This window comes from Lepidochelys kempii, chromosome 11 (genome assembly GCF_965140285.1).
Source record: "Lepidochelys kempii isolate rLepKem1 chromosome 11, rLepKem1.hap1, whole genome shotgun sequence".
Classification (NCBI taxonomy): domain Eukaryota; kingdom Metazoa; phylum Chordata; order Testudines; family Cheloniidae; genus Lepidochelys; species Lepidochelys kempii.
In genome coordinates, this window is record NC_136390.1 from 14372138 (window position 1) to 14395724 (window position 23587).

Below are 23587 nucleotides of genomic sequence, written 5' to 3' on the forward strand. Positions count from 1 at the left end.
GGCAACTGCCAGAGCCATGCCCACACAGGAGCACTCTGATTTCTTACAAGTGCTCTTCACTTTTAATCACTCATCTCTTAAATTTGACCTGGAGGTTTTCAAATATGTTGGGGACACTGGGGCATGGCCACTAGGTAACTCGAGGGGATGGAAGACCACGAGTGTCGATGAAGCCCCCTCGCACTAGGCCCCGGTGTCCTTGCCCCCCCCCGCCTGGAGGCACGCGCAGCAGCTCTGCGCACTGGGTGCCGGCAACAAATATGTTAGCATCACTTGCTCTCACTGAGAGCAACTCCAAGGCAAGTTTAACAGTGATCTGATTTTTCAGGTCTCAGAGTACAGAAAAGCATCTTAAATGACTGACTGGATTTTAATGAAACATTCAATACTGTCCCCGCCCCCGTTACCCTGCCTCCTGAGGACCCCTTCTCTGTGTCCCCTTTCTTCACCTCTTTTCTGCTTCACTCTCCCCCCACTGAACTCACTCCAACTTCTTCTCTCACGTGAGCTTGTCCCTGCCCCAGCTCCCTCCTCTGCAAGGTCCCCCTCCCCACAGTCCTGTCCCCTCTCAAAGGCTCTCCAGCCATTCCCGCCCTCCCCCCTCAACATTCTCCTATGTTGCACCGTCCCACCACAAACTTCCCCAGCAAGCCATGCCCACTCCATACTGGGTATGTCCCCTGGCTCTAAGCTAAGCAGAGAAGGTGGAGACTAAGAAGAAACAGCAGCATCTGCAGTTTATTCTCATACCTGCCAAGCCAGGCTCCCCCTGCTCTGTGCTCAGGGCCAGCCGGTGTTTGTGCAGCCCAGCCAGGTGGGGAGCTCTGCAGTTCTAGAAAGAAGGTTCAGCAGGAAATCAGAGTGGCCCCAGTTGGCAGTAGCCTGCAATGCAGCTGCCTCCCCTCAGTTGAATACCCCCACTCCACAGTGGAGGTGTGAGAGTAGATGAGAATTCATCTGAGCATTGCTGCAAAAAGCAGCAGCAGAAACCCACCTGTGCTTCCCACTCTGCAGCCTTGCTTTCCTCCCCTCCAGTCAGCTGAAAGTTGGAGGCTGAGGAATATTTGTTGTTTCTTCCCCAAGGCTGAAGGGGGATGTGCCCCTCCTCCCTCCTTGAAAATTACACCTAATTCACCTGTTTTGGAAAAGTACAAACAAGAAACATATAGGCCAGGTAAAGCCTTGCAGTTAAATTTTACAATATATCACCCTGCCCCACCCCTGATTTCTGCTCCCTGTCATAGCCCAAAACAGCTTCCAGAAGCTTCTCCCTTAGGGCCTGATCCTGCAAAGACCTGGCCACCTCTTCTGATATATAGAAAGCCCTCAACTCTCACTGACTTCAGGTTGTGACTCAGACCCTTCAGGCTCTGGCCCTGGATAGGCCTGCATACTCCTCCGTCTCCCTTTATAGAAGCATGCAATCACACACAACCCTTTATTGACCTTGGCTTGACCCCTTCACACAGTTACTTAAACTTTGCAAAAGATATTCTCTTCAATACATATAATTATTTTTTAAATTCTTTCATTCCACTGCATGTTCAAACGAGGGATTTCACAAATTATCTAGTCAGTTACTGGGATTTAGGGAAATGAGTTCAATGAAACAAGAAAAGTAATCGAAACACAGTTTTGTCAACTACACATGTGTAAAAGGGATAGTGCCTATTTTTCAAAAAATAGATTTAAAAGTTGTTACTATTCCATAGGGGAAAAAACCCAACAAATATGACCCCTCTCCTTCCAATTTTATTGTCAGCTGAGTTTACCTAGGACCTTCAGTACCACAGCACAGATCCCTACCTCTTGAACTAAGAATAACTCCATTAGCTAGTAGCAGTAGTAAGCTATTGTCTTCTACTGACTCAAGTATCAGAAGGAAACATGATAATCCCTTTCTGAGTCGGTTACAGTAAGAGAACCCAAATATGTACTTTCTGTCTGGATAACTTTTATTTTAGATTTAAGAAACAAAGAAAGAACAAACCAGTATAAAGTCACCATGCATCAACTCTCTATATTCAGTGTTCTAGTTAGTATACCCAAGTGTAAAATTTGTTTCCAGATCTGAACTTCCCCAAAGTTAGGGATTGTGGTTTGGATTTGGTGTCCCAGTTCAGGCCAATTTCATTCTCTAGCTCTCTGGAAAGTATACCTAAACTCAATACATTGCAAGAAAGATTATAAGGCATTTCTCTTAGATTTTTCTCCCCCAAATGTTCTTAAATAAATAATGCTGGAATGCTTAGGTAGAGCATGGTCCAACACTGACTAGCAAAAATCAGATCACTCAAGAATTGCGTCATCTCCAGAAAGAGCTCACCTCATGGTGTCTTAACTTAAATTTTGCAATAAGAGTTTCCAATCCTTAACTGTAATATATGGGCATGAGTAAAATTCACAGAAAGGAAGGCAATATTGGCACCCAACTTCACAACATGGCCAGCGCAATGACAAATAAAATCTCATTTTCTGCAAATTGTACACTACACAGATCCCCCCGCCGCCATTAAATAAATGAGCCAATTAAACACCACTTACTTTTTCCGTAGCAAAATTACATGTCGATTCTGGACCTATTCACATGTGCTTGACATATTTTGCATGTGTAATTTATGTAGCTCCCTATCCTTAGGATAAAACACATATGTTCCACACATGGCTGTGTAGTTCAGACTAGAAGTGATCCAAAGAGATTAAAAGTAGTACACTAGCTGCAAATGCAAGGCTGGTTGTCAATCTTTTAAATATGACGGTAGCGAAAGCTAACAGAAATTCTACTGCTGTAGCAGAGGACGCTATGGGTCAAATCCTGCAAAGACTGAAGAACACAGCTCCTGTGTGTGTGTTATATATTACATCAATGGAGCTGTTTAGGACCTGTTCTTTTCTGGGAAGAAGTCACACCTTCTACTCAGAGCTGCTTATCATATCAACAAATGGTTGGGTTCCCACAGGCAGCAAGATGCGGCAGAATCTGTGGCAAAACTGGCTGCTGTTTTCAATAGTAGTAGCCCTAAAACTACAAGGGAATCAAGGGGAGATAGGAGCCTCTATGTCCCTAAGGCATCTAGTACTGGGGAAAGTGCAGGAAACATGTTCCCTCTGAAAACAAATGGAAATCTGGGATAAGGGAAGGACAATAGGATCTGGCCTTGGGGGAGACAAAGCTTGAAAAGCTGTTGGATGCAGGGAAGCTAGCCCTGAAAGCTGCCTCCTTATAAAGCAGCAAGTAGCAGCCTGCCTTCTAGCTGTGCTCCCAATGGTCCTTCGATTTGCTTCAGACAGGGAAAGGTCACTGTCTCTCTCACCTGCTGTCAGGAGGGTTCTGAATCCTGTGTCCTGAGAGACAAGTGAAGAATCTCAGCAATTGTTCCCAACCAGCAGAAGTCAACAAGAAAAGCCAGGAGAAGGCTACGAGGACTCCGATGCATCTGAAGAAGTGTTTTTTGACCCACGAAAACTTATGCCTAAATAAATCTGTTAGTCTTTAAGGTTCCACCGGACTCTTTGTTTTTGTGAATACAGACTAACACGGCTACCCCTCTGATACTTGACACCATGCAAGGAGAAGGCTGTAGGTAAATGCAGAAAGTCACTTTCTCTCTACAAGAGGAAGGGAACGGCACTTAGGACCATTAAACTATTAATGTGTAGAGAAAGAGAAGGGAGGACACTATACACCTCACATAACAGTTTTCCCCGCAATTTGTTTGGTTTTTTTCTTCAACAAGAAGAGAGATTTTCAGTTTGGCCAATTCAAGGATGCCCTCTTGTGCAGTGAGTCAGCCAAACTAGGACATGCACTTTCTTAACCCCCCAGAAGGTGTGTTTGGGGTTTGGTTCATGGAGTGGGGAAAACATTAGGTGAGGTCTTTATTTTACTTGTCCCTTTCTTAACTCTGCATTCCTCTGTTTTGACCTCCTACCTTAAGTTTTCATACTCTTGGGTCCCTGTGCCTACTTCCACCAAGGCATTACTGAAATCCTTGCTGTGGCAGCATGAAGGTTAAAATACAGGTATTTGGGTAACGTCATTGTGAAGCTGCTGTTACAAATTCAAAGGTACAGAAGTGATTACTGACTTTTTGAAGGAGACAAAGTTCCAGCACTCTTGCACCTGCCTGTATGCATCCCATGTGTGTTCATGTTTCACGTGCCCCAAAGACCATTCCTGTTTTTAAACTCTTCTAAACCATATATTGTCACCTACATAAGGTGAATATTTTCTTACTCTGAGTATGACTAATAAAGTGCCACATGGAAAGTTCAAAACATCAGCTCAAATTCCTTTTTAACATCTGGAGATTTATTTATGTATTCTGCTTGCAGCGGAGTTATATCTATAAGATGCATGGGAAACTTTTGCAATACATCACTCCAAACAGAGAAAAGAACGAAAAAAGTAAGAATCTACTAGAAAGAACAAATTATGCCAATTAATAACTGCATAGCTGAGAATACTTTACACTTACATAGCGCCATCAAGACAAAGATGCCAAAATATAATCCTTCACCTTTCACTTTGTGCCTTCTCCCATGCAACTGCACTCCCCTGCACAAAGAGCAGTATAAGGGGGGACTTGATCATAGTTAAGGCTAGGTTTATGTCATGGAGGTCATGGAAGTAGAGACCTCTGTGACATTCTCTGCTTCAGCCCCAGGAGCTGCAGGACTATGGAGCTGGCAGCCAAGGGGGCCCTGCCAGGGTTCCAGCGACAGGTGATAGACTCTTGAGAGGGCCCTCTTCAGGATTCCAGTGACAGGCAACCTTGCGCAGGGGGATGCCTTGAGCGAGTAGCTGGGGATGTCCCGTTTTCTCTTTAGGAAATATGGTCACCCTGCAGCTTCCAGCTCCCGGGGATAGAGGGGGAACCCCATAGCTCCCAGCCACCACGGTAGCAGGGGATACCATGGAGCTGCAGCAGCAAAAGTCACAGACAGGTCATGACTTCAGTGAATTTTTGTTTATTGCCCGTGACATGTCCATGACTTTTACTAAAAATAACCATGACAAAATCTTAGCCTTGATCATAGTCTAAATGCCTAGATGAGGAAAAGAATTTGATAAGAAGGCTCTTCAGTCTAGTAGCCAAAGGTATAACAAGATCCAATGATTGGAAGCTGAAGCTAAACAAATTCAGACTATAAATAAAGGCACCATTTTTAAAAGTAAAGGTAATTAACCACTAGACCAATTTACCAAGGGGTTTGGTGGATTATCCACCACTAGACATTTTAAAATGGAGATTGGATATTTTTCTAAAAGATATGCTCTAGTTCAACAGGAATGAATCCAGGGGAGTCCTATGGCCTGTGTAATGCAGGAGGTCAGACATTAGCTCAGCGGGTCCCAAATTGTAGGTTGTGACCCCAAATGGGATCATGGTAGCAGTGGATGGGGTTGTTGCGATCCCTAGTGTGTGCAGGATGTCATTTTGCAAGTGTGACTTCATGCATGGCATGACCTAGTATGTATGGTGCATGTGAGGACACGAAGTATGGAGGACATCATTTTGCTCTACAAAATGGCATCCTCCTCACAGTGTGACCTTGCATGCACCATACATACTAGGTCATGCTATGCAGAGGATGCCATTTTGCTCTTCAAAATGGCGTCCTCTATGCTGTCTGAGATCCAGGGCAGAAGTACTTCCTTGAAATGGGGTTGTGCCAGTAAAAAGTTTGGGAACCCCTGCACTAGATGATCACAAGGAGGGGCTCCTGCTGTCAGCCCCGGGCAGCCAAGCTCCCGCTGTTAGCCCCGTGAGGAGGGGCTCCCACTGTCGGCCCCAGGCAGTGAAGCTCCCACTGTCAGTCCCGAGTGGCCGGGCTCCCGCTGTCAGCCACATGAGGAGGGTCTCTTGCTGTCAGCTATGGGTGGCCAAGTTTGGGCTGTCAGGTAAGCTTTTCTGCCCCTTTCCACATCACCCCATTGCCCTGTCTAAGCCCTCCATCCCCCACTTCTTCCCATTGCCCTGAGGTGCACATTGTTTTGGGGAGCCACTTCAATACACCTCCTCTGACATTGTCTCCCTCAGCAGCCGCTTGGAGAAGCACTGCCCTGGTTGCTCAGCTTCCACCCACACCTCCTTCTCATTTCCCCAGGGTTTTCCTTCCTGAGCTGGACATGGCGGCTGCCGCTGACCAGGAGCAAGGCAGAGACCGGATTCCATCATCTTCCTCTGCATCCCCCACTCCTGAGTGAGGGCTTCTGGCAGGGGAGCAGCAGGTATGAGGCAATAGTAGGGCCACAAAAGGTATGGAACATTCATTGACTTTTGGGGGGGAAGTAAAGATTTGTGCAGCTCCATGCATGATGTTCCTCATCAGTGAGCAAATCTTTAATGTTCCTCATGTGGTTGTACCTTCCCCACCACCCCTGCAACAAACAGTGGCAGGGGACCATTTTGGGGAGACTAGTGACTTTTTCTCACCGGTGCAAAATGTCCTACATGGAGCTACACAAACTTTGGCAGCTATGGGAACAAGTGACTGCCATGGCCTGGGAAGGCAAGATATAGGGAGTGGTACCTGCAGGCCTTGCTCCATAACTGCGTAAAGGTAAAAGCTGCAGCAGGAGCCAAAATCCTCTTCCTTTCAATACACATGCAAGCATAGACAGTACAGTGCTAGTCACACATACACTGGGAGGAGGCAGGGGGAGATCAAAAGTCAAAACATGAGCTAAAAAAGCATGATTTAATCTGATACAACACGCTTATGATGTTTAGGCCAATCTCATGAGTTTTGAGGTCTGACTCATGAATTTTGAGCTGCTGGGGTTGGGAATACTGCTATAGTTAATGATAATATATAATTGGATCTATGTTTCATAGCACTCCTCTAAGGCGAGTATGTTCATCCTCATTGTAAAGTCAAGTAAAGAGATTAAACGATTTGCCTGAAGTCACTCAATGAGTCAGAGGCAGAACCAAGAACAGACTCAGGGCTTTGAACCCTGTCACCTACTCTAAGCAATACACAACACTGGCTAACAGGCTATGTAAGATACAGGTCTGTGCCACTGGGAATGCGTTTCCTGGCAAATGTTACATTTTTATTCCATACTGTGCTCCCAGTAATGTTGGCAGGTCCTGTGTGTTAGTGTTTTAGTATGAAGCTTATAAGAGTGTCCTGGGAAATTGACCTGTGGGTTCAGTTTTGCCCATCTAGGCCTGTGCACATGTCTATGATCAAACAGTATTAGAGTAAGGGCTGCAAACCTCTGCTGCTGCTGTGCCCTTAAATTTCATAAAGAAGAATCCCAGTGGTTTAATGGGGGGGGTTGGGGGGCCCCTGTGAGCAGAGAGAGAGAGAATAGGGTAGAGTGGGGGTAGGGACTGATATAAAGGCAGGGCCGTCCCTAGGGGGTGGCAGGGCCCAGGGCAGAAGTGACAGATTCGTCTCTTCTGGGACCGACCGCACCGGCCAATCGCACCAGCCCACGGTGCCCCCAAAGCGTGGGGCCCGGAGCGGTGGCTCCGATTCGCCCTCCCCAAGGGACGGCTCTGTATAAAGGATTCAGAGTCAAAGAAATGAGTCAGACAACCTAAGAAAAACAATCACTAATATTACCAACTATTCAAAATCAAACATGAGGCCAAATTCTCTTCACATGGGTTGCATGAATGTTGTCATTAAAGTGTGACATACAAGAATAAGGCTGCTCTTTTCTGGAACCCCGGCACCTGACATGCATCAACATAACAAAAGGTTATGACTCTGACGGGGGGAAGAAGGGGGTCAGTAGTCACTGATTCCAGCAGCTGCTGTGACATTCTTTTATTTATTTATTTGGGGGAAAAAAATAAAATGCAAATAAAATATAACAACGACCAGCACAAAAATAAATGTTTTTTGCCAATTGGGAAACCGAGGCACGAAGAAGTTTAGGCCAAAACTTTCAACGTTAGGCAACCTTCTGTTTATATGAAAAGTTGGACGCTTACATTCATCCATAATTAAGTACTTAAATTAATGGCCTGATTTTCAGAGATGCGGAGCACTCACTCCTATCTCCTCCCAGTGACTGAGTGTTTTGATTGCTTATTACCTCTGAAAAATCAGGCCGTCTATTTAGGTGGCCAGATCCAGATTCAGGTGCCTAACTTCTAGTCACCCAAGCTTGAGGATGTCGGCCTTACTGAGCTGCCCAAGGTAGTACACAGGAAGTACATCATAGAGCCAGGAACAGAACCAAGATCTCTGACTCCTACAACTGTATCTTAAGCAAAAGGCCATCCATAGTCCCTTCAAAATCTGATTCAGCTTTGGAGTCGTGGCAATAGTGTATTTGTAATGAACATTCTTATTGTGCACTGTCCTTGACTATTCAATTATTTTAAAATGCATGTGGGGCCATGTTTTCAAGTGCTCAACACCTAAAATCAGATCCAGGTGTTCAAAGAGGCTCAGTTACCGCTAGAACATAGCACCAAATGTTCAGAAGTGTTCAGCCCCCTGACATGATTGTGGCAGCTGAGTCCATTTGAAAATTCTGGTCTTGGGGGCTCTTTATTCTATTCCACCTTCTGTGCATCCTCCTATTTCCCTCACTGCTCATTTATTTTACTTTAACAGAAGTAAATAATACTTGAACAGAAGAAAATAAAGTGCAGAGATAATGCCAGTGAGGTCCATGAACCCACAAATGGGAACTAAGATTTGGACAGAAGACCATCTTTGCAACATCCATGTCTTGCTCAGAGGCAGTGCTAGCCCATTGGGTGCCCTAAACAGGAATATTTCCTCCCCAACACATACTAATAATTAATGGGGGGGGGCCCTTGAGCTGCTTGGGGCCATAAGCAATTGCTTAGTCTGCTTATGCCTAGCCCTGGCTCTGCTTGCTTTTTTTGGCTGCAGCCTTTTTTCTAACATGGCTGTTTTCACAGGTATCTTTAACTATCTTTTGTCTATCTTGACACTTTGCTTCCATTTTCCACGGTGGCAGAGAGATTGAGACTGTTCCAGAAATCTGAATTGTGACTCCTTATCCTTTCAGGAATCCTTCCAATGGATTATGGCACAATATCAATTCAGAAAACCACTTGTAAAAAAAATGTCAGTGAAGAAGTGAGGAGTAAATCCTGCTTGTCCTTCAGATAATCTAGTTGTTGTGCTGAATAATCCAAGTACTTTAGCCATTGCCCAGCTGTAAACTGTGCTGCATTTACTCTGGGTTCGGGGACTGCAGAAAAGTTGTGATGTCAGTAGCACACAGAAGTATCCAGCAGTTGAAATTTTGCTAGAACAATTCTTCTGCCTTAGTCTCTTCCTTTGATTTGCCTCACTCACGACCCTGATGAGTATTTTTATGGTTTAGGGCAAAGGGCTTTATTGTGGACTTGAAAAGATGTCTTTATCTCAGCTTCCAGTGGACAGATGCAAGAACAAACTCCTATTTTTTTCCTGACTCGAGTCAACTTTGTAAACAAAAATCAATTCTTTACAAAAAGGGGAGTGCCTATTGACTTCTCCCCAATGCTGAGAATGTCCTTTTTATGTCCACTCCAGGGATCACTCCTGCAAAGTGCTGTGTACTCTCAACTTCATTGAATTTCAATGGGATGAGTTATCTTAACTCCTCCAGGCTACTTTGAAAATCTCAATCTATAAGTGTGGCAGAATCTCTGGAAACACAAAAAGCCTCCTAAATAGATTAATAGATTTTAAGGCCAGAAGGGCCCATTATGATCATCTAGTTTGATTTCCTGCATCACACTGGCCAAAAACAGACCTTCCCCCCTTCTGCATCAAGCAACTTCTGTCTGAGCTATAGACGGATACCGAATCTTGACTTAAAGATGGAGACTTTACCACCTCCCTAGGTAAATTGTTCCAGTGGTTAATTATCCTCGCTGCTAAAAAAATGGCATCTTATTTCTAGTCTGAATTTGTCTAACCTCAGCTTCCAGTCATTGAATCCCATTATGCCTTTTTCTGCTGTTTACTATCATAAATCTGTCCCCCGTGTAGGTACTATGAACCCTTTCCAATTTTTCAACATAACCACTTGCCAACTTTCTTAGTAATCTCTTGCTGTTCCTCACTGGACAGAGTATACCAAATGAATTACAAAGGAGAGCAAAAAATGGAGACTAGACTCTGATGACCAGAAAAAGTGCTCTATTTTTAATAGGGTACATTATGAAAGTTATGAAGAGTATTTACTCATCACTAACACTGTTCCACACATTTAGATGAAATATTATAAGTTGGGGCAATATGACTATAAAATTTAAATTGTGCCAAACTCAGAATTGAAGGGAAAGTCCCTGGTTAGATCTGATTTAGGACATTTTGTTCTAATGTCTTGGTGCTTAAAAAAAAAAAAGTCAAAATGCAGAAATGTTAATAGTGCTCTGCTGGCATTAGGTCTTTGTTCTTCACAGGCAGTTATAAAACTGATTAAAGGTGATGGGTGTGCTAAGCACTGTGCTTTCAGGCAAGATGGAAGGAACAATTAATTGCCCCTTTGTGCAATGATAGCTGAAACAACAGGAGGCTACTGCTGAAGGTGCTAGGGCAAATAGTGAAGCTAAACAGAGCTAAACCATGGGGCCAAAGGTGTTTCCCTGGGACTAACTGCACAGGGGCCAGGAGACTGACTGGTTGTGTGTGTCTGTATGAGAGAGGCAGAAAGCCAGCAGGCAGCAAGAGATGAAGTCACAAGTATGGCCCTGAGCAGAGATGGAGCTCCTTAGGCAGAGAATTCACTGAAAAGGCAGGCTTGGGGATTTCTGAGCAAGGAAACTGGTTGTTCACTCCAGCTGTTTTCAAAAGACACAGGACTTGGTGTACGTTCTTGTAAAGAAATAAGAATTGTACCCAAGAATATACCTGACTTGTATAATCAATTTCTCCTCCTACTAGAAACAAACATGCAAAGCCCGAAACATTAGCTTGCATTCACATGTAGGCAAGATCAGGACATGGCTCTTGTACGTTAAATGGAAAGGCGGCCAGGTTTTGCTACACTGAGTAGTACCTTACTTTGTCTGTAGTCTCATTGAGTTCAGTGGGATCATTTGCAGGGTACACTACCACTTATTCTGAGTAAGGGTGGCAAAATCTGGTCCAGAATAAGGAATAGGTTTTACTTTGATACATAAATTGCCTCTCTTTTAACCTTGCACCCCAAACTATGAGACAGTCCTTGAAACACTTAATAGTTTTGTACATGTGCATGTTCACCTGATGAGAACTTTGCTTACTTTACACCATTAAAGCTGTTTGCAAAAAGAAAAGTTTGTTTGTTTGTAGTTTTGTGGGAATCCTGCTCTCAAGTGTGGCACTTGATCAACATTGCAAATGGAAGCTGCAATCTGCCAATTTCTGGTCTGTTGTATGCTTGATTGAATTACAAATGGGTGGGGGAAAAGGTTCCAACTTTTTAAAAAACTTGAAATGTTGACTTCAGACAATTTTAAACATTATTATGAAACATTAATAGAATACCATAAGTTTACATGACAACACAGAAATGAGGTTTTCTGCCCCCTGACAGTTAACAGAACTATATCTACGCTATATGCTAACCTGCAAAAATGATTTTCAGAAGCCCCATTATCTGGCTGGGGGAGGGTTTCCTCAGGGCATGAACCACAGAAGACAGCTATAAAAGCTGCCCCCAAGGACTCCACTCACAAGTCCTGGCAGCATAAGAGGTATACCAGATGCAGGGCTGAAGCTGGGAGGGGCATTCCAGGGGTGGGGCCACAGGACAGCACTGTGGTGATTCCAGCTGGAGCCAACAGTGCAGCCTTGCAGGCTGCCATTACTTAGATCGGCCTTCAGAGCTGTACAAGTTACTCCGGATTCTCCTCTCTCCTCTAGACGATTAACAGGGCCCAAAGGTGTCTTAAAGCCACATTAGTCTATCCCTGTCTCTTGGGTGCAGCACAGAATCTCCCCTCCAGTGACTAAGCACAAGTATTTTATATGGCATACTATACGTGCTGTATGCTCTGTGTTATGAGGGTAGAAGTGTCTTATTCACTTGAAAGAAAAGGAGTACTTGTGGCACCTTAGAGACTAACACATTTATTTGAGCATAAGCTTTCGTGAGCTACAGCTCACTTTATCGGATGCATTCACTGGACTGTATTTTCCACTGAATGCATCCAATGAAGTGAGCTGTAGCTCACGAAAGCTTATGCTCAAATAAATTGGTTAGTCTCTAAGGTGCCACAAGTACTCCTTTTCTTTTTGCAAATACAGACTAACATGGCTGCTACTCTGAAACCTGTCATTATTCCCTAGAGAAGAGGCAAATTATAAACAGGCCTTTCTATTCAGCTTGTCCCAAATCGGCAATGCTTATTTTTATGTTCTTCCCTCCCTTCCCTCCTGCCCAAGTAACACCTCTTGTTGCTTCATGTGTACCTTGGGCTTGCAACAGAATTCTTACTGCTTGTTAATGAAGGTTAACCAATTACATATTTTCCAAGTGCAGTCTGTGGAAGTCCCCTGTCAGTTGTGAATTGTTTTATTTAAATTATACTTCTGGGTTGACAGATTCAGATTTGCTGCTTACACTGTTTGGGAGAAAGAACCAGGTATGATAGAAAGCAGCAATATTCAATTCTCTTTTCTACGGGCAACTATTTAACTTAGAACAGTTATGAAACTAAGGTCTTTGTCTTGTTAAATTAGAGATTTCAGTGGCATTTTCGCTTAATCTTTTTGAGTATCCATCCTTCTTAATTAGAGCTGGCCTAAACATTTTACACAGCCAGTAAGCCAACAAAATTAAACTTTTCACTATTGCAAAATGCTAATATTCTGCTTTTTTCACAGATTCATCTTAACGCAACTATTATGGGCCATATTATTTTCACATGTTTAAAGCACCTATTCTCCCTTTGATTCTTGTGCAACACTCCCATTGATAATGATAGACTGCTCTGTTTACAGGAAAGAGAATTTAATATTATATGTTGTTTGTTCTCTTAGATTGAAGTTCAATCCCATGGGGAGGGCCAAGCACAGAGGCTCTATGAACCAAATTTGGTAATCTCAAACCAGTGCCTACTGGACAGTCCCATGCTCACAAAAATCATCATCTCACATAGCACCCGTACTGTCAGTCTTAGCAGTGAGTCCAAAGGCTTAATAAGACATGGACACAGAATTGCCCTCACACCCATAGAAGAAGACCTTCCCAGGTCATAGCTGAGACATATTCTTGGGGAAGCTGGCACTGCTCTGATCTGTTGTGGAGATAAATTAAATGCTCTGGTCTCTGGAGTTGTCAATGTGACATTGTTCACATAGTCTAAATTTTGGGGGAAAGGGTTTTAAAAAAATAAAAGTAAAATGGACTGTCCTGGATACAGTGTACAGATAATGTCAGTGGAACTGGTTCCACTGTGCAGGAAAGGCTAAAATTTCAGGACTCCATGTGGAAAGTCCATGCTCTGTTGAGGCCCTCTGCATCTCAGCATGCAGGGGCTTTGGGCCCTGGGTGGAGTTGGCCCAATGGATCTACATAAACATGGACATCACCTAGCACAGGAGCTGTGTGAATTAATGAAACACCAAGAGCATCTAATGGGAGTAAGGGGAAGATTCTTTCTCCCAACCTATGGTATGATCCACAGAGCAGAGTGAATGTTTTCTGGCTGGGTGCTGGAACCAAGACTTGGCTCCAATTAAGTAACACCATGTAATTACATGTAACTGACTTTAGGGGTATGTCTACACTGTAATTAAAAACCTGCTGCTGACCCATGTCAGCTGACCTAGGCTCGTGGGGCTCAGCCTGCAGAGCTGTTTAATTGCAGTGTAGACGTTCGAGCTCAGACTGGATCCTGGGCTCTTGGACCATGTGACTGGGGAGGTCCCGAACATCTACACAGCACACATATCTAATCAGGGGACACCATCACAGGGCCTAATAACATCAGCCACACTATCAGAGGCTCGTTCACCTGCACATCCACCAATGTGATATATGCCATCATGTGCCAGCAATGCCCCTCTGCCATGTACATTGGTCAAACTGGACAGTCTCTACGTAAAAGAATAAATGGACACAAATCAGATGTCAAGAATTATAACATTCATTAACCAGTTGGAGAACACTTCAATCTCTCTGGTCACGCGATTACAGACATGAAAGTTGTAATTCTTCAACAAAAAAACTTCAAATCCAAACTCCAGCGAGAAACTGTTGAATTGGAATTCATTTGCAAATTGGATACAATTAACTTAGGCTTAAATAGAGACTGGGAGTGGCTAAGTCATTATGCAAGGTAACCTATTTCCCCTTGTTTTTTCTTAACACCCCCCCCCCCAGACGTTCTTGTTAAACCCTGGATTTGTACTGGAAATGGCCCACCTTAATTATCATACACATTGTAAGGAGAGTGGTCACTTTAGATAAGCTATTGCCAGCAGGAGAGTGGGGTGGGGGGAGGTATTTTTTCATGCTTTGTGTGTATAAAAGATCTTCTACACTTTCCACAGTATGCATCCGATGAAGTGAGCTGTAGCTCACGAAAGCTTATGCTCAAATAAATTGGTTAGTCTCTAAGGTGCCACAAGTAATCCTTTTCTTTTTGCGAATACAGACTAACACGGCTGTTACTCTGAAACAGCAATTAAACAACCCCTTAGCCTGAGCTCCATGAACCCAAGCCAGCTGAAATGGGCCAGCTGCAAGTGTTTAACTGCAGTGTAGACATACCATAGGAGCCACTGCTGGATATTAAGGGCCTGACCTACTGTGGTCAAGGGGAGACTTTCCATTGATTTCAAAGGGCTCTGGATCAGGCCCTAAGTCTCCTATCCCATACTTTTGATAAAGATGGTAAGAAGAGCGCAAAACAGGAAAACACAAATCCATTATCTAGACAAAGGGGGAATTGGAACAAGTATTTAGAGATCAGTCTTCCTTAGGTTCATAAGCAGTATCAAGTAACCCAAGAAGAACTAGCAGACAAAATAAATGTTTAGTTCCCCATTATAATTGAATTGGTTCTCAATAACTTCCAGAAAAGTCACTAAATCTGGGTATATTTAAGCTAAGCCTTTGGTTCCATTTGTAACTCACAAACTGATGGGGTGCCCATGCCCGTACCTCCACCCGGGCTCCAGCCTATATTTATTTTGTTCTCCAAGTCATTGAACGTGGTTCTTGTTCTCCCTGAAGTGTTTCTGTTTGGCCCCAGCCCCATAAAATAACTCTATCCTGTGCTGCTTTACTCATACCCAGCAAAAAACCTTTGTGGATGGCTTAATTATTTTCTTTTCTCAAAGAAACTTCAATCTGATCCCCAATATGCATAGGATAAAATAAAATGAATCATCTGGGAAGCTGCATTACAAGAAAAGAGAAAAAAGAGAGAGAGAGAGAGAAAAGTTATATAAAATCTCATGTCACTGTCAGACTGTTTTCATAGAATTTGTGTTTGAGATTAAATTAAATCCTTAAAACTGCTTTGATATCTTCATACTTAAGGTGAAACAAAGCAGATGCATTTTACACTGATACCATGCTTCACATCTACCGTTGCAGAGAAAGAATGAACTGCTGTGTGGAACGGTTCTATATACTTCCACTATTAAGCAATTCTTCTTTTCCCCTGGCATTGGTATTCTTTTATTCAATTTATCTGTACTATAGCTTAGATAATATTTACCAGATGTTAAATAAATAATTTAAGATAACACATTGCTGCGTGACAGTTGTAACATTTTGGGTCACCCTTTTATTTATTTATTTTTTTTAAAAAAAATCACTTCAACTCAAGATTTTTGTCTCTCCCCTTTTCCAATATAGTTCAACTTAGCTGTGACACTTAATACTTTTTCCTTTCTTTTAATTTGAAAATTGTGTTCCAAAAATAGTTAGTTTGCCGTATTGTTTTTATCTTTAACAAGATAAAATAACCATTGCGGGTGTACTATTTCAGTCTGATGCTGACAAATATGAAACCAAAGAATAAGAAGAGCCATTGTAAAAAAGAATCTGTTTTGTAAAAGCCAGTGTTATATAATGAAACCAAATGCATGGATTGGAATTTAAAAAGAAATCCTAGTGTGAAGATAAAAGGACATGAAAGATAGTAAATGCTGAAATGATACACCACATAATGGTATACTGTCAAGGAAGAAAGATAACATGATAACTTACAGAGCCATCTCAAAGTCTATATAGGTACTTAACCTATAGTTTGCAAGGAAACAATCTTTTTGTTTCATCTGGCTCATATTAAAAATAGGAAAAACAAAACCCTTATTTTTTTTCACTCTCACACATATGGTTTAAAATCCATGCAATTTTTAACTGTCTAAAATTCTTTAAAGCAATCTAAGACAGAAAGAATTATTAAATCACTTTTCCATTTCATATAATGAAAAACTGCACCACCACTGTTGGTCTATGTGCTATCAATTTTAAAACGAGTAGGGTTCCAATTGGTCCTGCGTGCAATCAATCACAAACTGGCATCAGATTTGTATCCCAAACTTGGTTGCTGTTGAAAAGAAAACTAAGAAAAACTAGCCAATAAATAAGTAAACTATGAGTGGAGTTTAAATCTTTTCCACCCTAATCTCTTTCCTGTGTTGGAAACGTAACTAATGTTTTCTAATCAAATGCATGTAAGTAATTAGAACAGAACAGATACTGTTTCTGTCATGGAAAATTCTTTATGATCATTTAAATCTAATCATGTGAAACCTGGGATTTTCAGAGAGGATTAAAGGAGAGAAGCATACAACTCCCATTGAAAGTCTTAGACCTGGTCCATGATAAAAAGTTAGACTGACCCAGCTATGTTGCTCAGGGGAGTGAAAAATCCACACCCTTGAGCAATGTACTTAAGCCAACCTAACCCCACAGGGTAGACAGTGCTAGGTCGACGGAAGAATTCTTCCAGTGACCTAGGGCAAGTCTACAATACAAAATTAAGTTGACCTAAATTATATCAACATAGAGCCATGGCAGTAATTAAATTGCTTTTGCATGTCCACACGACGCTCCTTGTGTCACCGGTGCACATCGATGCAGAGAGCAGTGCACCATGGGAAGCTATTCCACTGTGTAACTTGCCACCATCTAGCACAGGGTATTTTGGGAAGGCTTGCAATGCCTCATGGTAGCAAACAAATCATGCAGGAGTGACTGGGAATATGGTTTCAACATCCCATGATGCAATCTTCTCCATCCCATAATTTTATCTGCATCCCATAATGTTTTGCGCCTTGTTTCAAAAGCCCCACAAACCTGCGTGTCTGCCCTCTGTGTGAGAAGCCTGGATCCTTCACATCTCTGTACTATTGCGTTGAGCATTGCAAGCATGAGTTGCCTGATCCTGCAGTATTTGCAGAGCCACCAGAAGAGATGCAGGGAACATGACGATTCCTTGGAGGCTAGCTTGCTGTGGGACATAGAAAGAAACAATTCAAGGTTGTTGTTGGCATTTTCACAGAGCAGCTCTAGATGGTGGAGTGCCGGTTCTGGAACCAAGAAACAAGCACTGATTGGTGGGATGGCATCATTATGTAGGTATGGGATGATGAGCAGTGGCTGCAGATCTTTCGGATGCACAAGGCCATATTCCTGGAACTGTGTGCGGAGGTCGCCCCACTCCTGCAGCGCAGTGACACCAAAATTAAACCTGCACTGACCATGGCGAAGCGAGTGGCGATCACTGTGTGGAAGCTTGCAACACCAGAGTGCTACTGATCAGTCAGGAATCAATTTGGAGCTGGGAAATCCTCCATGGGGGGTGCTGTGATGCAAATTTGTAGGGCCATTAATTGCATCTTGCTACGAAGGACTGTGACACTGGGCAATGTGCAGGACATAATGGATGGTTTTGCAGCAATGGGGTTCCTGAACTGCGGTGGGGTGATAGATTTCACCAATATCCCTATTGTGGCACCAGACCACCTTGTCACAGAGTACATCAATAGAAAGGGCTACTTTTCTATGGTATTACAAACGCTGGTGGATCACCGGGGACATTTTACTGACATCAACACAGGATGGTCAGGGAAGGTGCATGACACATGCATCTTTAAGAATACAGGTCTGTTCAGAAAGCTACAAGCAGGGACTTTCTTTCCGGACCAGAGGATCAGCATTGGGGATATTGAAATGCCAAAAGTATTCCTGTAAGAACTAGCCTACCCCTTACTCCCGTGGCTTATGGGGCCATACACTGGCCACCTCAACAGCAGCAAGAAGCACTTCAGCTACAGGTTCAGCAGGTGCAGAATGACAGCTGAATGCACTTTGGCCATTTGAAAGGCCGCTGGCGCTGTCTACTCATAAGATTAGACCTCAGTGACAAAGGATATTTTATATGGTTATAGCGGCCTGCTGTGTGATTCATAATATCTGTGAAGCAAAGAAGGAAAAGTTTCTGCTGATGTGGGGGGCAGAGGTGGAATGGCTGTCTGCTGATTTTGAGCAGCCAGTTACCAGGGTTATAAGAAGAGCTCAACAGGGAGCTATACGACTGAGGGGGGCTTTGAAAGACTATTTTAATAGTGGGCCACAGTAATGTATGTTGCTGTGGTGTTCTCTGCCTGGCATTGTTTTTTTGCACTTTGGTACGAACCTAGTAATGAGTGCTGTGCATGTAGTAATATAACATTGCAAATGCACCTATTGCTATTATCTATGAATGATGTAAGCACAGTCAGCATATGTCATGAACTGATAAAGATTAATTAAGTTTCCATCAGTAGACTTTTATTCCAAGCCCATGCAAATAGACATATTTATAACTGAATTAAACCCTAGAAATACTGGGGAAAGAACCTCTGAAGGAGGAAGAACAGTCATGTTCATTTCCTACCAATCGTGTATGTGTCTGTGAAATGAAACACATACACGAGATCCCGGAATGCAGTTCTCTATGGGCTGCAGAGGGAGGCGAGCATAGGGCTGTTGAACCTGAAGGTCAACAAGAGTCTCCAGCAGGTCTGTTTGCCACTCGAGAAACACTAGCGTTTCCTGTTGCATGTCTCTCTCCTTATCCTGTGCTGTTCTTTCTGTTCTATCCCTGTCCGTGACAGTGATCCTCCAAGCTCTTTGCTCGGTATCCAAAGCACCAGAGGCTTGCAGGATCTTTTGAAACATGTCATCCCACATCCTCTTTCTCTGCCTCCTCCTCCTTATCTGGCTGAGCTGCTCCGCTGGTGTTAGGGTGACCAGAGAGCAAACGTGAAAAATTGGGACGGGGTGGGGGGTAATAGGAGCCCAAATAAGAAGACCCAAAAATTGGGACTGTCCCTCTAAAATCGGGACATCTGGTTACCCTAGCTGGTGTGGGTGGAGACAACCTCAAGGCCACACTGCATTTTGCCAGTTGCAAAAGATCCAATGTACAGAGGTATTATTGTGAGTGTATTCGCAAGATAAATGGAAACTTGGTATGCTGAACTTACACCCCTTGATCCACACAAGTTGCAAGCACTACTTCTCACTTCTCCTTGGGATTCATAGAACACTGTGACAGTCCCAGTCCTGGGGAGTACGACCAGCAGGGAGGGGATGAATTGGGATAATAAGGGGGGAGGGTAGCTCACGGGCATGAGTATATGTGGATAGGGCAATTGAACTGAATGCTGGCACCATTTTCTGGTGGTGATTTTAGCTGATATCTCACTCCTGAGGGCAATGGAGGCTGAAAGGAAACAGCTCCTGCATGCTTCTGGTTGCAGACTGGAGCCATATGCTAGACTATGCGCTGCAATGGTGCCTGCTGGAGTAATTGATAAATGGTGTGGGAAAGTGTACTACCTCAGTGGAAGGAATAAGGCAGCCCTCCCCAGAAACCTTCGGCTGAGGACTGCAGACTACTTGCATGAAAGTTTCCTTGAGATCTCTATGGAACAGGGGTGGCCAACCTGTGCCTGAGAAGGAGCCAGAATTTACCAATGTACATTGCCAAAGAGCCACAGTAATACGTCAGCAGCCCCCCATCAACTCCCCTCCCCCCCGCTCCCAGCACCTCCCACCCACTGGCAGCCCTGCTGATCAGCCCCTCCCCCTCCTTCCCTATGCCTCCGGTGGCTTGCAGGAGGCTCTGGGGGTTGGGGGAGGAGCGAGGGCATGGCAGGCTCAGGGAAGGGGGCAGGAAGGAGCAAGGGCCTTGGGTGAAGTAGGGGCAGGGCCTGTGGCAGAGTCAGGGGTTGAGCAGTGAGCACACACACACACGGCACATTGGAAAGTTGGCACCCGTCGCTCCAGCCCAGGAGTCGGTGCCTAGACAAGGAGCCTCATGTTAACTTTGAAGAGCCACATGTGGCTCTAGAGCCACAGATTTTCCACCCCTGCTATGGAGGATTCAAGGGACATCCAAGTGCCCCTAAGCAAACTGTTCTGCAGGGCCCCCTCTGCTTAACTGTACAGGGGAATGAGAAGCAGATAGCAACTCCACCTCTATTGGTTATTTCACTACCTCTTTTAGCAGAATTCAAAAAGCGTAAATGAACAGATGTTTCCCTGTGATACCAAAGCAAACTGCGTACTTGCCACAGGTTCCTTGCCTGTGCTGGACTGTGGGGACTGGCTCGCCGGCTCTGGAGTCAAAAACAGGTCCTGGCTTTTTGTGTCACTGAATCCCCTGGTCGCTTGCCCTCCATACGCCTCCTCTTCCTCCTCACTGCTCACTCCAGGGACCTGTGATTCTGGCTCCTCTGAAGTATCCATGGGGCTCTACGGGGAGGGAGGGTCCTCCACTGGGGATGGCATGCAGCTCTTTATGAGAGTGGCATGTCTGCAGCTCTGCACAAGAGTGACTGGTAGCCTCCCTGGCCTTCTGGTGCGCCTGCTGTAGCCCCTTGGCTTTCACACAGCATTGCTGTGGGTCCCTTCTGTAGCCCTTCTCCCTCAAGTGATCTGCTCATAGATACCAACGTTTCTACAGCCGGATCGGAGCACCCCCCACGGATCCAGCAGAGCCATCACCTGCTGTGTACTCCAGGCAAGCGCTCCCTGCCGTGGGGAGCCAGTGTGGCCAGTTGGGCAGTCGCTAGGTGAGCTCTCCATACTGAGCAAACAGGAAATGGAATTTCAAAAATTTGTGGGGCTTTAGAAGGGAGGAGCATATCCCTGTGTACCTGGCAGCTGGGCAGTGGAGTTCAAAACAATGGGGGCATTGTGGGACACCTCCTGGAGTCCACTAAAGTCAATATAAGTAACACAGTGTCTACACTGACACTGTGTTGACCTAACAATGTGGACCTAAGCACTATGCCTCTCACAGCGGAAGAGTTTGTTAGGATATAGATATTCAGGCCTGTCTGTAAAGGCCTATACTCTAAGAATTTAGGTTTATTCTTATCACTTGGCTAGTTATAGAGGTATAAAAGAAAGAATCAAAATCACTGTCTGCTCGTGTAAGAGCTTTCTCTTACTGTGGCAGTCTGAGGCCCTGTTCTTAGGCTAAGATCTTTGGCTAAGCAGCAGAGGCAGCCATAAGCTGGGAAGCGACCGGTCACATCCTCACATTCCAACTAGTCACATTGAAATAAAGTGCTATTGGACTGTTAGGATACAATCCTGTCCTGACAATGCCTATCGCCTCCAGAGAAAGGGAAGTGCCTAGAAGATGTAAAAGGAAACTTAGTTTGATAGCATCCTGTCTGGCAAGAACTCACTTATCAATAGCTGGGATGTGAAATCCTCATTTTTGTGTTTGTTCTATCACTGTAGTCCCTATTTCCCCATTGTTTGTCTGTATAATCTCTGTCTGGTTCTGTGATTGTTTCTGTCTGCTGTATAATTAATTTTGCTGGGTGTAAACTAATTAAGGTGGTGGGATATAACTGGTTAAATAATCATGTTACAATATGTTAGGATTGGTTAGTTAAATTTCAGTAAAATGATTGGTTACGGTATAGCGAAGCAGAACTCAAGTTTTACTATATAGTCTGCAGTCAGTCAGGAAGTGGGTGGGTGTGTGGGCGGGAAATGGGAACAGGGAATGGGGGTGGGGAAATTGGAATCATGTTTTGCTAAAGGGGGAAATGGGAACAGGGAATGGGGGTAAGGAAATTGGAATAATGTTTGGCTAAGGGCAGGAATGGGAACAGGGACACAGGTGTAAGGCTCTGTGGTGTCAGAGCTGGGAAGGGGGACACTAAGGAAGGAAACTGGAATCATGCTCGCTGGAAGTTCACCCCAATAAACATCGAATTGTTTGCACCTTTGGACTTCGGGTATTGTTGCTCTCTGTTCATGCGAGAAGGACCAGGGAAGGAAGCGGGTGAAGGAATAAGCCCGCTAACAGAGTTAAGTAGGCGTAGCAGGTGAATTACATTGGCAGGTGCAACCTTTTAGCGTAGATGCTTACAGAGTTAGGTTGATGTAGTGTAGACCAGGCCCTAGTTACCGCCTCTTGGGGAAGTGGATTACCCGGAAAACTCCTCCCATCAGCATAGGTAGTCGCTACACTGAAGTGCTACAGTGCTGCAGCTGTGTTGCTGTAGCCTTTCAAATGTAGACAAGCACCTCTAGGCTTGGCAGTTCATAGCCCGGCACCTCTGGAGTTGCCACGTCAGTTATGAAGGTAAAAATAGTTGCTTGCCCCCTGGCACCTCTTTCATTACATTTTAAGCATTGCCTTAGTGTCTAAAGGGAACTACATGGGGGACAACTCTGTGCAGAGCCTCACTGGTTTCACTGGGACTTCATACAAGTGCAGGCGTCTGCCTTGCACAGCTCTCCTTCTAGGATCAGAGCCTAAAAGATGGCCTGAGCAGCTTATTTTGTTAAGATGGAAGTAGTGGCTTAAGTATCTGAGTCCCAGAGTCTACAGGTTAAAATAAAATAGTTTGAAGTCAAGCTTTCATCTGTGTTCTATAAATTGCTGTGGATTAAATATAAAATCTTACAGCACTGCATAGCAGGCAAGGCTCGTTGAAAATTTTCCATCAAAACGTCTTTAAAAAAAATGGAAAATTGGGTTTTTGATAATAATAATAAAAAAAGATTTGTGACTTTCTGCTCTCCTCAAATGTTCCATTTTTCATCAGAAAAATTGAGCTGAAAATTTTGGGGTCCTCCCTCCTCCCACCAAATTTTCCAGTTTCCATTCCCAAAGTTTTGGTTTTGAGCTGAACACTTTCGGTTTTCAGGTACTGAAAGCCAAACTTTGTTTTGGGAGTAAAAAGTTAAAAATTTCCACAGAAAAAAAAATCTCAATTTCCAACCAGTTCTAACTGCTGGTCTTTTAAGTGGGTGTTTAAGAAAACACCTAATCTTATCTGCCCTGCATGGACATTAAAACAACCTCTGATACTTCTTGTAACAGCGATTTGGCCCAGTGTCCTTGTTCATAACGTTGCTCTTGCTATAGTTATGAAGCATGCTGCCACCTGGAGGTGGGTGCATATTTTTATATTCTTATGGGGTCCAGTTTTGCAAGGTCCTGAACACTTCGTGCTGAGTGTCAAGTACTCTTCCCACCATTGTCTAAAAGGAGAGTTAAGGGCACTCAACACATTGGAGAATGCAAGGGCTCTTGGAAGACTGGGACCTCCATAGATAGGAAAATCAGGCAACCATTTCTATTAGGTCCTGAATACATTCTGCAAGGTGTTGAGTGCCCTT

At 44.0% G+C, this 23587-nt stretch overlaps 1 long non-coding RNA gene across 2 annotated transcripts in view; it reads right to left on the bottom strand.

Moving 5' to 3' along the window:
- LOC144930948 (uncharacterized) overlaps window positions 1-23587 on the bottom strand; it is a 238306-nt gene that overhangs the window by 163271 nt on the left and 51448 nt on the right. For both annotated transcript variants that reach the window (XR_013636462.1, XR_013636463.1), the window contains exon 2: window positions 17243-17396. This is a non-coding gene — a long non-coding RNA (uncharacterized LOC144930948). The remainder of the gene's footprint in view (window positions 1-17242; window positions 17397-23587) is intronic.